At 40.4% G+C, this 18,297-nt stretch overlaps 1 protein-coding gene across 5 annotated transcripts in view; it reads right to left on the bottom strand.

The window, feature by feature from the left end:
* The window catches only part of PLEKHG1 (pleckstrin homology and RhoGEF domain containing G1), a 223,045-nt gene that overhangs the window by 138,882 nt on the left and 65,866 nt on the right, over positions 1-18,297 (bottom strand). The window lies entirely within an intron of this gene.

Below are 18,297 nucleotides of genomic sequence, written 5' to 3'. Positions count from 1 at the left end.
ACGCAAGGGGTAGTCAGATGTTGTGGACACAGGTGGGTCTCCTCACCTTGTGTCTGTGTATATCAGAAAGTGGCCTATCTCATGAAGATGCCCTGGAAGGGATGATGTATGAACTGAATCCAGAAGAACAAATAAGAATAAATAGGTGTCAGCCAGCCTGGAGTTTCGGGATGAGGTTAGGAGCAGGTATAGGGCGTGCTACGTGCAAAGACCCAGGGTGCCTATTTGGGGAACTGTAAGCGATGTAGTGAGGTAGTAAGTGGTGTGTGTGTGTGTGTGTGTGTGTGTGTGTGTGTGTGTGTGTGTGTGTGTGTGTGTGTGTGTGTGTGTGGGAGGTGTAAAGAGGGAGAGAAATAAGAGACAAGACTATAGAGGTAAACAGGAATCAGGCCATGAAGAGCCTTATATATCTTAACAGAGTTTGACTTTATCCTGAAGCGTGACAAGGTTTTGAAGGGTTCAAAGTTGAGCGGTACCATGATCAGATCTGTGTTTTGAAAAGAAGACACTAAATGAAGTTGGTAAATGGATTGGAGGAAGTAAGAATGCAAGTAGGCAGATGAAGACCAGCTGAAAAAGAGATGATGGTCGCCTGGATAAAGGCAACTGGAGTGGGGATGCCTGTGGCTTGGGAACTTATTCCCTGGGGTTGGGTGTGAGGGGAGACAGCAGTCAGGAGGAGCTCAGGTCTGCGGTGCAGGTGACACGGGGCTCACAGGGGTGTGCGCAGAGGAAGAGAGGCGTTTTGGTCGTGGGCTGGTGGGTTGTTCAGGGAAATGATGAGTCCCCCATTTTCAGACATTGACACTACCCTGTATTTTTCCCCCCATTATAATGAATCCTCTGAAAACATTTTTGTACATGTATTATTTTAGCGCCTTTATATTGCATTAGTCGCTCCTTCAGATTAGAATCTATCTCCCCCATCTCTGCTTCTCACACTGCAGTGGTTCAATAAGTGTTTATCTCATGATATCCTTGGGATAAATTCCCAGGAAGAGCACTGCAGGATCAAAGAGGAAGACTGATAATTCTTACTATATACGGTCAGATTTTATCCAAAAAGATCAAGTATTTTTACTTCGTCAGCAATAATACATGAGTCTATCTCTTTTTCCTATAACCTTTTTCAGATCTGGCCTTTGACTTTCATTTACTTGGTAGGTGTAAAATTCATTTTAAAATTTGTTGATGTTGAATATACAAATTTAATTTTCTATTTGTTTTATTTTGGGTGAAATAGCTGAATGTCTCCTTGAACCACTTATTTAATTATAATTTGACATTGTGCTCACATTTATATAAATTCACCTGTGTTATCAAGTCTCTAATTTTTGCTATGCATATTTTCTCATTTTGTTGCTTTCACTGTTTTAGTTTTAAAAGGTTTTAAATTTTATGTAAATACATTTTCCCATCTTTCCCTTTTCAATGTTCATTTCTTTTTTTTTTAATTCTTTAAAATTAAAAAAAAATTTTTTTTTTTTTTGGCTGCATTGGGTCTTTGTTGCTGCGCACGGGCTTTCTCTAGTGGTGTCGAGCAGGGGCTACTCTTCATTGCGGTGCGTGGGCTTCTCATTGCGGTGGCTTCCCTTGTTGCAGAGCATGGGCTCTAGGCACGTGGGCTTCAGTAGTTGCAGCATGCGGGCTCAGTCGTTATGGCTCACGGGCTCTAGAGCACAGGCTCAGTAGTTGTGGCACAAGGGCTTAGTTGCTCCATGGCATGTGGGATCTTCCCGGACCAGGGATCAAACCTGTGTCCCCTGCATTGGCAGGCGGATTCTTAACCACTGCACCGCCCGAGAAGTCCCACAATGTTCATTTTTTCAACAAAAATTTCCCCTTTGTAGCTGGAACTGTGCTACTCCAAATCCATAATTCTTCAATTCACTGAGAGTTTGTTGAGGTATACACATCGTTTATGGTATGTGGTCTGAATCTTAGACATTTTTTTCTTTCATATTATATCCTGTGGTTAATAATTTTCCTAGTTTTTACTCGATTCATCTATATTTTATAGGTTTTTTATTATGATATCTGCAAGAAATATTTCTGTAGGCTCATTTTTGCTATTTAATTTTATCACCTTAGATTTAAATTATCCTTGTGCTTAATCTTCCACTAAGGAAAATACGTTTTATCATTATAGACAAGAGGCTAAAATAAAACTATCTCAGAAAGGGTGTACACCAGCACCATGCCAGGTGCTTTACATAAAATCAGTCTGAAGAATAAGTAGTATCACACCTTTATGAGTGTAATATAATATACACTCATATTATATTATAAGTAATATTACATCTCATTCCTTTACAGATGAGGAAACTGGGGCTCAGGAGGGCTGAACAATTTGCGCAGGATCATATAGCTAGTAAGCGGCTGAGAACCTAGTTAAATCTAGAGTGTCACCGAAGTTAAACAGAATACAGATGAATTTTCCATAAAAAAGAAAGGGGATAAAAGACCCTCAAATATGTTAGAAAGATGAAACACTGAAAGATGAGGTTGTGGGGTAGGACTTCCCTTCTCCTAAGCACCCTCCCACCTGGAAAGCATGAGAGACAGAAGAAAAGAGCAAGAACACAGGAGTGTTCTGCGTGACCATATGCATCGGAGACAGTGCAGGTGGTGAAAGCAAGCACGCGCTGCAGTGTCTGAAAGATTCGGTGGGAGTCCTGCTTCTGCCCTTCAGGCAAGTTCCAGAGCGTGTAATGGAACATGGAATGAAGGCGGCAAGCATGAGCGAGAAGGGCTTCCCTGGTGGCGCAGTGGTTGAGAGTCCGCCTGCCGATGCAGGGGACACGGGTTCGTGCCCCGGTCTGGGAAGATCCCGCGTGCCGCGGAGCGGCTGGGCCCGTGAGCCATGGCCGCTGAGCCTGCGCCGGAGCCTGTGCTCTGCAACGGGAGAGGCCACAACAGTGAGAGGCCCGCGTACCGCCAAAAAAAAAAAGAATGACCGAGAAGAGCTGCCAGGAGCTGTTATCACTGGGTGGCACCTGGGAAATCACAAAGCACCTGCAAATCACCTGCCCCGCACTGCCTGCGGGCACATGATAAGCTCCCCAAATGGTGCCCGAGATTATTACACGTCTCAGCCAGGCCACGTCATCAACTCATACAAAAGTTTTTCGGGTTTACATTTTCAAACAGGAAACAGTTCCCAATTTGTGTGTACCTTTTCTAGGAAAGGTGTGAGGCGTAATCTGGCATCATGCAATTTGAAATACAAGTGAAACCCAGGTGCCATAAACGCAGTTCTATAATAATCTGTAACAAGAACTTGTTTCCTTTCTTTTCTTTTTTTAAGTTGAAGTGTAGTTGATTTACAATGTTATGTTAGTTGCAGGTGTACAGCAAAGTGATTCAGTTGTACATATATATATGCTTTTTCAGATTCTTTTACATTATAGCTTATTACAAGATATTGAATATAGTTCCCTGTGCTATACTGTAGGTCCTTGTTGGTTATTTTACATATAGTAGTGTGTATACGTTAATCCCAAACTCCTAATTTATCCCTCCCCCACCCTTTCCCCTTTGGTAACCACAAGTTTGTTTTCTGTGTCTGTGGGTCTGTTTCTGTTTCGTAACAAGAGCTTGAACCCAACCATCTCCCCACTCCTCATTTCGGTGGTTTTCATTCTCAGAGGAGCTTCTATAACTTGCTGGTAGCAAGCTGATGCTGGGGAAGTCGGGGGAAGAGGGCTTGGCCTCTGAGATCATTAGTTCTGTCATTGTTATTAAGTAACATAGCGGTTACTCAATTTCCTCAAGAGATGAGGACTTCTGCCTAACTGAACTTTCTGATCACTTCAGGGTTAACAATAAAAAACTCTTTTAAGTCTTGTTAATTTTTTTCTAAGTTATACAGGTTCCCATTAATTAATTATATTAAATTAATATAATTTAACCTTCCTCTGATGATTCAGACTCTTGCTCTGCCTCTGGGTCAACTCCACAAGGCGCGTAGCACCAGACTCTGGGAGGAGAAGATGGTGAAGTGGTTTAACAAGGACTGATCACATAACACGGCTCTGAAGGTTTATCTTTTCTCCTTAAATAAATCCCTCATGTCTAACTAGTTTGTGTTTGCGGTGGGGAGGGAGGGTTTCTTCTAGAAACTGAGTTTAGAAAGAAAATAGTACATTAAGGGCTTTGGCTTACCTAAACTTCACTCGAGTACAAGTGAGTATATGCCTTCAACGAGAGTCTAGTGCCCCGAGAAGTGTTTCTGAATATATTTCAGCATCTAGTAGCAAGCATTGGCTAGAGACAGGCAGAAGAAAAGCAACTTTGTCTAGCAGGCTCCTCATCTAAACACTGACCAGGATGGGGGGCTGAGTTAGCCACAGCTCTGCAGAGGTCACAGATTACACAGAATGTTTACAAATAATGCAGTACTAGATAGATGTGCATATGCTTGAAGATAAAAGGATCTTTTAGTAGAATGGCCCTTACCTTCACAGTGGTTTTGGAACTTGTATCCATGATGATTTGCCCTTTTGAAGAGGATGCTAAAGCTTAATTTTCTATGGCAAAAGGACTGCAGACAAATGCCAAAATTCTATTCCCAGACCTAAATTATATAATCAGCAATGCAGCATTCAAACTGCACATCAAATAGTCTCGCTTTCTGGCAGACTATGAAAAAAATCCGTTTCAGCGTTTGAAGTAGGCATCTGTTTATGTAATGCAAGCAACCATGACTGCCAAACACAATAATTAAATGCTTTAACAAGTGAGAAATCTTGCCAGAATATGTAATTTGAGGGGGAAAATAAGCAGAGAGTTGATATGTAGCAGAAAATGCTGAATTATTTATTTCCTACTAGTTAGAAGCAGACACTCATACTGTGAGTCTACCTGCAGAAATATTAAAAGAGAAAGGAGAGCAGCAGAGGGGACCAGTTACCTTCCTTTTTATCCATCAATGTGCTCTTTCCTCCTACCTAAACTAAAAACATGAGGAGTTCTCACCCCCCCTTTCACTATAATCTTACCTATGTGGAAATGAAATTAAACATCTACAAAGAAACAATAAATAATCCTAGTTTTCTCTTTTCATTCTTTGAATTATCAACTAAAAATGTAGTCACTTTGGGCTGTGCCTCTATTTCTCTTCTGGAGAGGGTAGACTGTGATTTCCTGAGTCTATGATACGGAAGTGCTTTTGTGTCATTTGCTTCTGCGAAAAAAAAAGAAGTTAGGGCTTCCGTGGTGGCGCAGTGGTTGAGAGTCTGCCTGCCGATGCAGGGGACACGGGTTCGTGCCCCGGTCCGGGAGGATCCCACGTGCTGCGGAGCGGCTGGGCCCGTGAGCTGTGGCCGCTGAGCCTGTGCGTCCGGAGCCTGTGCTCCGCGGCGGGAGAGGCCACAACAGTGAGAGGCCCACATACCGCAAAAAAAAAAGGAGTGGTACACCTACTCAGCTTTAAAAATTTCTTCTAATTCTAAAGTCTTTGATACGATTTCTATCATAACATTCAAAGGAAAAAAATCATAGTACAGTAACAAAGAGCTGAAGATACTGTGCCTCAATGCTTTAATAGTACTTAAAATAATAATTGAAAACTTTCCTTGATATGTCTTATACATTATAGTTAACTTAATGTATGTATATTATATGTTTACTATGTACATTTACTACATATATTTATATATTAAATAGTTTATACTAATTATATTACACATGTGTCAAAGCAATAATGACTTAAAATTTTCTGTATTCTCTTTTCACGTCAAGGTTAGTATTTGTGAAATACAGGCTTAATTTAAAATAGGCTTATAATTAAAATGAGCGACTAATTAGATCTTTTCAAAGAATTCAACTTCTAAGACGACTGTAAAATCATCCTTAATTGTGATGTTCACTCATCTCCACGAACAAGCAATATAAATGTCTACTGGTTTCCCCCAGGAACTTCAAGGAACAAAGGGGAAAGCAGAGGAGGCAGCAACAATTTCTAGAACTTGTATAGTACTACAGAGCACCTCGTGGCATTGATTTATTCATGTGGACAGCTCTGGAGCTGGGCTCTAATTTTCTCCATGGTATAGAGAGACCCCAAGCAGAGACCATCCTTGCACCACTTATAAAAGGTGAGGCAGTGAAGAGAGGAAGACTTCTGGTCACATGCTTTTTTCCCATTATTTAAATAGCGGTTCCTCAATAACATCTTCTCATCTTCCGTGTGCCCTAGAGGGTAATTTCTTTAATGTCAGGGATCCCGTTGGTGCAAGGGACCATTAGCTCCTGACTCACCTATTGAAAAGCCCCCTAATTATTTACAATAGCCAAGACATGGGAAGAACCCAAGTGCTTATCAACAGACGATTGGTTTAAGAAGATGTGAGATATATATATATGCAATGGAATATTACTCGGCCACCAAAAAGAATGAAATACTGCCATTTGCAGCAACATGGACAGACCTAGAGAAGATCATACTAAGTGAAGTAAGACAGAGAATATTATATTATATCACTTATATGTGGAAATATAATAGAAATATTATATGATATCATTTATATGTGGAATCTAAAATATAATACAAATGAATCTATATACAAAACAAAAACAGACTCAGAGACATAGAAAATAATCAATAATCTTATGGTTACCAAAGGGGAAAGGGAGGGAGCGGGGGATAAATTAGGAGTATGGGATTAACAGATACAAACTACTATACCTAAAATAGATAAGCAACAAGGATTTACTATATAGCGCAGGGAACTATATTCAATATCTTGCAATAACCTATAATGGAAAATAATCTGAAAAATATATATATAACTGAATCACTTTGCTATATACCTGAAACTAACAAACACTGTAAATCAACTATACTTCAATTAAAAAAGAAAAAGAAAAAGCTCTTAACTGGTTACCCCCTTTCCACTATTATCTGTAATTCATTCTTTACCCCAAAGAGCAAATCTTCAAAAAACTAAGCTGGATTACATCACTCCCCTGCTTAAAACCTGTAAGTATGTTCCCACTGCAGTTAGAATAAAAGTCAGACTCCTCAACACGGCCTGCAACCCCGCGCACGATACAGCCCTCACCTGCGTCTCCAGCCCCGTCTCATTGCCCCACTCATCGTTGCTCACCAGCCTCTTACACATTCTGGCTTTCATTCATTCACTCATTCTCCCATTTTTGTCCCAACTTCAGGATCAGCCTTCGTGCCAATGAAAACCCACTCTCTTAAGCGTCCCTTGTTCTCTTCATTCACAGCATTCACCGCAATGTGTAATTATACACTGCACGATGGTCTTTACAATGATCTTTCAGCTCCACTAGCTCCAGGCTTCCTGCAGGAACTTCCAAGGTAACCACTGTATCCTCAGCACCCACTACAGTGTCTGGCACATGGAGCCCATCCTTAAGTGCTGGCTGTGTGGAAGCCTGAGCAAGTGAGGCGTGGAGGACTCCTGACTTGACAAACTCCTCAGCGGTCTGCGGCTTTGGTTCCTTCTTACCCATAATGGCTCTGCCCTTTCTTCTTTAAAGGAGCATGCTTTAGGATGGGGAAGACGCAGCAACATAGGAGCTGTAACATTATGCCATTTGCCTTGGCCAAATGGACGACTCTTGGGGGTCAACAATAAAAAGGCCACTTAGCTATGAATGCTGTGTGATCCAGGGTTTCCCCAACAATCCTAGGATAATTAGGGAACCCAAAAGTTTGCTGAATGAACCCAAAAATGTGAAAACATTTTTTATAACCCTTAGGTCTAGGGATGACAGGTTGCACAACTCCAGAGGGCCCCATTCCTGGTGGAGTGTGTGGAGCTGGTCTGTGTAGCTGTACATGGTGGCCCTGCTCAGTTCCTTAATGTTGCCTCTCTGGACTATTCTTCCAGCTTTAATATATATATATATATATATATATATACACATACATATATATATATATATATATATATATATATTTTTTTTTTTTTTTTTTTTGCGGTACACAGGCCTCTCACTGTTGTGGCCTCTCCTGTTGCGGAGCACAGGCTCCGGACGCACAGGCTCAGCGTCCATGGCTCATGGGCCCAGCCGCTTCGCAGCATGTGGGATCTTCCCGGACCGGGGCACGAACCCGTATCCCCTGCATCGGCAGGCGGACTCTCAACCACTGCGCCACCAGGGAAGCCCTATTCTTCTAGCTTTATGCTTTGCTCCTGGGCTTATTCTTTGTTAAAACCCTAATATTTATCTCACACAAGTCTTTAAAAATATGACTAAATGGATCATATTCCTTATAAAGTTAAAGAAATAAAAGTCAGTGAGAGGCTATGAAAAGTGAAGCTACTTAAGTCAATCTTTTTAGTAGAAGAACACCACCAACATTACTGATTTTTGAAAAATGATTCCTCATTGCTTATTTACTTTGAAAACATAAGCACATGTGAAAATATTATATAAATTTTTTTTCTTGATGGTTTTTCTTGATACTCCTATTAAAATCCATGGGGTTTATAAAGAAAAATAAACATCTATTTCATTGAAGGAGCAGGGATAAAAATTAATAAAGCCACGTCTTTCCTTCAGTATAAAAATCCCTTAGTAATCTCAGGAATGGCTTCAAAAGGAAATTAGAAATACATTTCAAGGTCAAAATCTGGGTTAGCCTTATGTCAACATGGAGAACACCTTTGGTAAGAACCTGACTGAGTGTAAGGATCACTGTTTACAATTGCTACTGCCAAAGGATCTAAATGAATAGTTCAAGTCACTCTGACATCAAGTCAAGTATTGAAAGTAATTTAGGTAAAAATTTCCCCCAAAGAACATCTCATGATTTTCCATGTTAGCTAAAGAGTTAATTCTCCCCTTAGAGTGAAGCCTTGTGGATTCGAGCAGAAGTAATTACAAGGGAGTCAGGCATCAAAGTAGGTCAGAGAATGCCCTCTGTAGGAACACAAACACCATCTCAGATGCCTCTTCAGCCCTCACCTGCCCAGGCCAAAGTCATATTTTCTTCCTCTTCGCTCCTACTCATTTTGTACAATACAGACACATCCCAGCTCTCTACAATTATGAGCCTTGCGGATGCCCGCCTGCCTCTACTTGAGGGCTAGCTCTAAGTCAGGGACCTCCCTTTGTCTCTCCTGAATCCACAGTGTAGCCGTGCAAATGTTTGACTTAGAAAAAAGAACGTCGGTACTTGCGGTGATCTTATTTTAGCCATCCGACAATGCTAGGTGGGGGAGGAACAGAGAAGCCCTGAGAAGAAGGCTTAAGTTAAAATGTTTAAAAGTAAATTAGGATCAACAACTGCTTTGAGTCATCACTGCCATAAAATAAAAAGATTACTGCCAGATGCATAAAATATATTGGTCACAATAACTTGGCTCTCCTTTTACTTACATTTAAGGTCAATTAAGACATTATGCTTTGCGTTACTTTGTACAGAACAGGAGGACTGGAGAAACTATGGATTTTGTAACAACAGAAGACTAAAACAGTTTTCCAGAAATGAATCAAAATTTAAGTAAATGAAAGAAACACAAGGTTTTAAACTTCTGCTGCACTCTTCTCCCAAAATAATCAACATATTTTCAGGATGACACATAAAGCATTCTGATTTTAAAGTCCTTTGTCCGAGTGTTTCAGGTCAGACCTGATTGGGAACACTGCACCCCAGCTGACAAGAATGCCGAGCTCTCACTTGGTCATGAGAGCCAGCAAGACTCCGTGGAAACCAGTGAGTCCCAACGGATCAAAGAAGAGGTCAGCACTCAACAACTGCCTCCAACAATCCCGAAATAGAAACTATGCTCAATACAGGTACAACTGCTCAAATGGACCGTTCAATTTTATTGTAGAAGAACTCAAAATATCACCCCCCAAACCCAGAAATGTATAAAGGGAACTTCTGGCTCTCAGAGAAAACCATAATTTCTTCTTTGGAACTCGACTACTGGGAGTTGAAAAATATTTGAGGGAGCTGTAAAGAAGCAAATCATTTTGCACTTTGTCTAGAAGGTGTCCTGGTGTTTAATGCTCCCATGATACTTTTTTATTTTGTTCTCAGCAAAGTTACAGGAAGGGCAGCCAGTGCTTTACGTCCTTTCTTGGCAGGTACAGATAGCAGTGAGGTGCACGTTCAGTCCTTGCAGAAGCACCAGGACACAGCAGTACGTGGGCACAGGGAGCCTTTCCCGATGCATAGAAAAACTCTCACACCTGACAACAGCCAGCTGAAAAAAACAGCAAGTACGCTTTCAGAATCCATCTTCCCTTTCATATTCCTGGAAGGACCTATTTGTATACAAGTATTTTAGCCACTCTTGTATACAAGTCAATCTTCAAATACTTCTGCTCTTTATGTCTCTTTAGACACACATCTCAAAAATAGACAAGAGGTCTTGAAACCTTTTAATATCTGCTGATAGAGAAATCTTTTCAAGGGACAGGTAGCACTCGACAACAATTCATAGTATTTTTACTTGTTATTTTTGGTGGATTTAATATCATCCTGAGCTCTAAAGGAGGGTCAATTCTGCTTCTCACCACTTCCTATCTTTCCATACATGTGAATCCTACCTTTCCATACATCTGAATTCGGTTTCTCTAAATGTTCCCAAGCAGCATACGCTCCTCACACAAAAGAAAACAATGTGATCTTAGGGTCATTTTAATGCAGGAAAATATTTCTGTTTGAGTTAATAAAACATATTGTTTAGACACATCTGTTGCAAATAGGAAAAACTAGACTGCTATGAGCAAGGAAAATTAATGATACTGTGGGAGGTTGTTGCTGGAAACTGTGCTTCAAACTACTCTTTCCCAAGATACTTTATAATGTTAGATTGTGTGTTACAGGAAGTCTCCTCTGCCCAAACCCCATTTTAGTGCTGCAATAAGACGACATATTGCTCTCTTATAAGTTTGCTGAAAACACAAAGACTTGACTGAACAGATAATAGAAACAAGTAGCCTTCTTAGGCTTCAAAGACTAGGTATCCATAAAGTCGATGGGTGGAAATCCTTTTTGAAAGTCATGTCTACAGCCATTCAAGATTTTGAAAGTCTGATGTTGGGATGCTAGAAACTTGAAATCTTAGTAGTTAGGTGACCAAAGGTGATACAAACCCAGCCCTAATATATGTTTGAACAGGCCCAATTTTCATGTTGTAAGATTTGAATGGTTGGCATTCCAGCTCTAAACAGACTAATATAGCAAATCAATTTTTAAAAGTCCATCTTTCTTATTGCTCATCAGTTTAAAACAATATGTGTGTGTGTGTATCTATATACATACCCCCTTTGTGGAAAAACTAAAGAATTTTATAAATGCAGTTGGTATACTGGGCTGGAAGACAAGACACCTTGATTCTAGTTCAGTCTCTGGCACAAACTTGCTGCGCAAATTTGGTGGTGATGCCAACTTTCTCTGTGCCTCAGTTTCCTCATAAGCAACGTGAGGTATTTAGGACTAGATCTTTTTGGTGTCTAAAATTAACACCTATGTATGGCTGAGGTGAGCACAGAGATGGGTGGAGACACTAGGCGTACTGGTTATCTGGAGGGTAGAACTCTACCCCAAGCAGAGAAGAAGGGCATTTCTGGAATAGGCAAGATGACAAACAGATGTTAGGTCAGCAGCAGATGGACCAACAGAGCAGAGGGGGTATGGGATGGAGAACTAACACGAGATTCTGCTGGACAGAGCCAGACAAAAGAAGCCCTTGAAGGGGAAAGCCAGTGTTATCCTGTGGTGACCTCAGCTTGTTGAGAGGAAGGCCAAGTTTACCCTTGTTCTTAAACTTTTTACTCTTGGCAATATTCCAATCTGAATATATTGCCTTACTTTAGACAACTACAACTCTATCAGACTGCAGAAAGTGGAACATCTGGCCCTCTTAATACATTGTCCACATTATATGTCTGCATTATGTTTACATAACTTGCCTCTTTTATCCAGAGTGCTGCCAGGGTGGAAGGAGGACTCATTTTCCTGTAGATACAGCATTATAAAGGATAAATAGGTAACAGAATTGCCTACATTGATCTATGTAACTTGGATGCTAAATACCACAAGAAGCCTGTCCTCCTGGTTATAACGTAGCCCCACTCAGCTGTCCGAGGCAGAAGCCTGGAAGCCATCCTTCAATTATTGGACTACTTTCCTCAGGCCCTGTATCTATAGTTTATGTCTGAGTTCTAAAGACAGAGGAATAGAGAGCAGAAAGTATTTTTTAACAGTGTAATTTTCACTTAAACCTCCAGCAGGTATTTAGAAGCATCTGCCCCAATTCTGCACACAATACACTATGACTCTGGCACATGCTCCAAAGAGCAAAGCACCAACTGGCCTCGGGTGGGCTCTGGGCGTGAGTGATTCCGGACGGCAGCGCTGGTTGGATGTCAGGCACTTCCAGTCATGGAGAGCTCAGCAACTTAGATCAGAAGATGAAGACAAGACCACAGCTGTTCATAATATGAGATGTGCTCCCCTCCCTCCAAGGTGCCAAGAAATAACTTGAGGAACTTTGTAGAAGTGCGGTCTACAATAGTATGTAGGGATAAGAGCCAGGGATGGAAAGATTATACTCAGAACTATGTTTTATTTAGAAATAAAACTGCAACAATTAAGTATAATTGCCTCAATTTCATGGGCATTTTCGGTTGCTTACCCAGCATCTACTTTCCACTTCTCCCTTCACAACAGCTTGTTTTGCGGAGGCATCCACCCCCTTGTCCCTCCTACTCACAGTCACATCCTATTTTCTCTAAATGGTTCATTTGGGAACCACATTCTCCTGAATCAAGATACCATATTATTTAACCCATTTACTGAGCAACTGCTCAATATACAAGAGGGAGCAAAACTAAATAATTTGCCTTTTAGGCTAAAACCTGGTGGTGGGGAGAGATAATTAACCTTCTTTCTCTATATAAATACAAACATTGGATGTTAAAATTGGTGCTCCCAAAGCATAGATGATTTGTTTAATTGTAAGTCCGAATGAACTTCCAAGAAGTAGTTGGAAATAATTAGAAGAAAAAGTTTTCTTGGATGTCTTTCAAGATATTCAGAAGAACGATCATGGAGGAAGAAAAATAAATTTAAGTGTTCAATATCTCACAGCAGGTCAGCCGGTCATGTCAACGAACCTCTTACCATCTGGTTTTTGTCTTCTAAAGTGACCCCATGAGCATTATACTTATTTTCATAAGTGTTTAAAGTTTCTCAGATAGGAAAGCTCATGTTCATAAAAATCATAAATGTGGAAAACTTAGAAATTTTATTTTGTGTCTAAGAAACACACAGTTGAGACTGGTCTCTAGATATACAAAGAGGTACAAGAGTTCATTGAGTTCCAAAGGCAAAAACCCTACATCCCCCATGAGAATCCAGCATTTTACTATTTGCTTCTCAGGCTCACTCAACTCTACACATACAGGCAGAACCAATTTAAAAATGGAGCACATTCCAAAAGACTCCTGGTAAATGGTTGTTTATTTCTACAGGAAAATGTGTTCCAGGTTCTATTGGTATAGAGGGTTCCCAGCTGCTTCGCCTGTAAAAGCTTGTTAACCCATAATGATTCTCAAATGTGGGATCTAACCATAGGTTATCAGTGTTTTTATGGAAGAATATGTCTCAGAGACCAGGGCGTAACCCTGATTGGGAAGATGGCGACTTGAAAGGCAAAGATTTCCTTACCCTCCCCCTTCTTCTCTCCTTCAACCTACTATTACCATAACCAGCCAATTCTCACTTTGGGATTTATGAGGGAGGAGGGCTATCATGATCTGCATGTTCCTCCTTTCTACAGCCCACTCTTCTTCTTCTTCTTTTTTTTTTTTGGCCGCACCCTGCGGCACGCAAGACCTTAGTTCCCTGACCAGGGATTGAACCTGCGCCCCCTGCAGTGGAAGCGTGGAGCCTTAACCACTGGACCGCCAGGGAAGTCCCTGGCTCACACTTCTGAATTACTTACTCCTCCCTCCTCTCCCTAAGAGGTCCACACAGGGCATCATTCTTACATTCTCCTCATTCTCCTCTCAGGATACCAGGCCCCATCTTACTATTCATTTCAAAGCATTCCCCCTAAGCTCTTGCACAAAGTAAATAAGAATGCCTGGGTATTAGAGTTTCAAAATTCAAACTGGCATAAATTATAAATATATCAAACTTGAAAGTGCTATATAATTGAAATGTGCTTCTATTATTGCTTTGATATGTTGACGAAGCTCTCCTGAATCATTCTTATACACGATTACTCACGTCTGTATGACTTATAGTTTTATAGCTAATGTGTGTCTCTCTACACTCTGATATCAAGACACATGGCCTCATAAAAATGTTTATGCCACATTTTCTAGTTGTGAGAAGTTCTACAAATATTGGAATCGCAATTGTTTATATGAACAGTGGGGAAGAATATTAGTATTGGCAACCGGCCACCAAAATGCCCTGAACTGCTTTCCAGGAACAGTATGGGTTAAACAGGCTCTGTTTGCCAGAGGACTTCCCACACATAGCTTTACATCTAATGAGGAAAAAACACACTCCAAAATATTTTTCAAATGAACTTTTGGAAAACAACCCTGGCTTAAATTGAAGATTGCCTGCATGTAACATATGCTGTGTATACTCACGGTGTTACTGACGGAACCCTTATTACGTCCCAGTCTTTCCTTACAGAATCCTAGTCTTGAATGTTCAAATATTCTTGAAAATTGTTGAAGTTTTGAAATTTTTCTTTGCAAAGTTCCTTTTCCTAAGAGAGAGATCTTCCCAGGTCCCAGTGGTGGTGCGGGCTGAGTCAGCCGGCGCCTCTACACCTTCTGGGGTTTTATCTAGCATTGCCTCCTGGACAGACAAGGGAGAGGTGGGCACAGAGCAGAGAATTAATGCACCGAGCCGGGTGTTCCACAGCTGGGGGATGTGGTTCCCAACTCTTCACCCCCTCACCTTGACCCCAAGAAGGAAGAAGGCCATTCCCCTGGGAAGGGTTCTTCCAAAGGCTCTCACGCAGTTCAATTTCACAACTTTAAGCCTGAAGACAAAGGAGACTTTTTTTTCTTAAGTAAATATTTTAACATATAACTTCTCCATATAGGCAAAATATTGCCAAAATTAGTAATCTGCATTTTGTTTAGAGATAGACTTTGCAAACGCATTTAAATGTGAATTTAGGATGGAACACACACCTTGGCAGGTGAAACTTGGCTACAACGTGTTTCAAATGATTATTTTGCCAATACTTATGTTGTTGAAAGAGAGGGTCCCCAAACCTCCAGTTAAAATGATAAAGTATGAAGTTTTAAAAACTGGCTCTGAATACGGGGTGATTAAATAAAGCTAAAAGACCCATCATTATAACTTATATCTACCTATAATTCTTAATGGTAATTCTTTATTTGTCATTAACTATTTTCAGTAAATTGACTTGGACTGTACTTCCCTGTTATTTTTATCATTAATTTAAAACACAGTTCCTTAAGACTAAACTGTATTTGCAGATTTTATTTAAAAAACTATATATATAAACATATAAATGTAGACAGAGCAGAATAATGATGCATCCTTTCATCTACCTTCCACAACAATCAACTGATGGCCAACCTTGTTTCATAACTTTCCCCACTCAATCTCATTCCACTCACAGATTACTTTTTAGCCAATTTTATTTAAGTACAATTTGTATACAACAAAATCCACCATGTTAGCTGTGCCTTTCTGTGAATTTTGACAAGGCATATAATTTTGTAACCTCCTTTACTGTCAAGTTATCAAGATATAGAAGTTTCCCATCACACCAAAGAGTTCCCATGTTCCCTTTCATAGTCAATTCCCTATCCTTGGCCCCATCGCCTGGTAATGCTGTTCTCTGTCCCTGTAGTTTTGCCTTTGTGATAATGTAATATAAATATAATCATACAATATGTAGTCTGTATATGAATCTGGCTTCTTTTACTTAGTCTAGTGCCTTTGAGATTCATGTATGTTGCCAAAAATACCCATATTTCGTTGCTTTCTATTGCTGAGCGGTGTTCCATTGAGCAAATGTAGCATAGTTTGTTTATCCATTCACCAGCTGATGAATATTTTTCTTTTGTTTTTTCCACTTTTTTGGCAATTGTTAATAAATATATCTACTCTAAACATCCACATACAGGTTTTTGTATGGATTTATATCTTCATTTCACTTGAGTAAATATCTGAGAGATTGATGAGTTGTATGGTAGTTTATATTAAACTTAATAAGAAACTACTAAAGTGTTTTCCAAAATGGCTGAACCGTTTTGCATTTTCACCAGCAGTGTACAATGCCCTGTACCCACACCAGCATTCAAATAACTGGGATCTAATTGTGATTTTAATAAGAATTTCCCTAATAAATGATGACGTTGATCATCTTTCATTTGTTTATTTGCCAACTGTATCTCATTTTTAGTGAAGTATCTGTTCAAATCTTTTATTAATTTTTAATGATGTTTTGTTATTATTGCGTTTTTAGAGTTCTTTATATATATATATATATTTTTTGTTGTTGTTGTTGTTGTTGTTTGTGTTACGCGGGCCTCGCACTGTTGTGGCCTCTCCCGTTGTGGAGCACAGGTTCCGGATGTGCAGGCTCAGCGGCCATGGCTCACGGGCCCAGCCGCTTCGCGGCATGTGGGATCTTCCCGGACCGCGGCACGAACCCGTGTCCCCTGCATCGGCAGGCGGACTCTCAACCACTGCGCCACCAGAGAAGCCCTCTTTATATATTTTTATCATATATGTATATTATATTTTCTCCCAGCTTGTGAATTATCTTGTTTATTTTCTTCTGTGTCTTTCAAATAAAGAGATTTTTTTAATTAAAAAAATAATAATAAAATAAAAATAGAAGACCCATCATGAACAAAACGGTCCCTTCAGTTTAAAAGTGCCACCACATTTTTATCTCTAAACGATCTCTTCTCTGACTCTTCCTCAGGCTTATTTTTTATAGCAACATCCTCCCCACCAGACTGTCCCAGCGGAAAACCTGGCCAGGAGGGGAGGGGAGAAAAAGTTACCTGGACTGAAGAGGCAAAGAAGAAAAATGAAAATCTGCCCAAGAAAAAAATTTAGGCCTAGAAAATAGCAGTTATGAAGACAATTAGAATATTTCCTATCTTGGAGGTACTCCAAGAAAATAAAACATGCGTGTATATACAGCCATGTGTTAAGATTGCCCAGGGCTTAAAAGGCAGTTTTGTGAGAAATACTGATAGTAAGATTTCTTGGAGTTTCAAAGTTTACTCTGCAATATTCTTCACATTCAGAACTACGAACAAAGAAATTTGGGCTAATCATGCTACATGAAGACATTTACCCGGGAACCCTCTGTACTTAAAACCAACACGCAGGCTACTGATTCCATCTGAATATATGTGAACCTTCTTAAGTTTGAATCCAAAGAGTCTGTGAATAGTTACATATCAGGCACCAGGCTATAGATCATATGCATAAGACCTAGTCCTGCCTTTGAACTTTTAGTCCATTAGAGCAGGAATTAACAACACTCAAGAAGGATTTTTAAGACCACAAAGCAGTGTCAAGAGGCACTACAAAATTAAAATTGCTAAAAGAATTGTTCTGAAGCTAACTTATATACGAGGAAGCAGATAGAATCAGGCTGGAGTCATTTATGAAGGAGGAGGAACCTGAACTGAGTTTAAGAGGATAGATAAGGTCTCGATAATAGTATTACTGCGATCACCCTCCAGCTCCATTTGAGAGCCTGCCAGGCTCTCACCACAGCTGGCATTGTACATGCACTCTCTGGACCCACAGCTAGACTGTAGTGAGTTTATCATCATGACTTTATAGCTGAGGATGGCAGAAAACGTGCCTGAGGCCTCCCAGGAAGGAGATGAGCCGCCCAGGTCCAACTGACCCCAGAACCCACGGTGTTTCCCTCATGACAACTCCAAGGAGTGGAGACAGTTCTGGTTGGAAAAAATAGACTTTTCTAGAACAGTTGACTTTAAGATGAAAAGCAAAAATAGGTCAGAGCTTATGGAGCAAGCAACAGTGTATCCCTGTGAATTTTAGACTAGACACCTGACATAATTAACCCAGCCCTGTGGGTGGACCAGGCTGGTGGGCAGCATGAACTGGAGGTTCACGAATTTGGAAAAACCAGAGAGAAAGAGAATCTGGTTCTTCTGCCCCGATGTGGTACCACAGAGGTATGTGGCATGGCTGAGCTGCAGGCGGTATCCCACATTCCAGGGCAGCAAAGAAGATGGTGGACTTGTACTTGTACTTGGGTATTTATAACTCATCCTGTTTCTCAAAAGTACTGGTTGTGA

The sequence above is a fragment of the Tursiops truncatus genome, chromosome 12, assembly GCF_011762595.2.
Source record: "Tursiops truncatus isolate mTurTru1 chromosome 12, mTurTru1.mat.Y, whole genome shotgun sequence".
Classification (NCBI taxonomy): Eukaryota; Metazoa; Chordata; class Mammalia; order Artiodactyla; family Delphinidae; genus Tursiops; species Tursiops truncatus.
The sequence above is the reverse complement of the archived record's forward strand: the minus strand, read 5'-3'. Positions and strand labels throughout refer to the sequence as shown.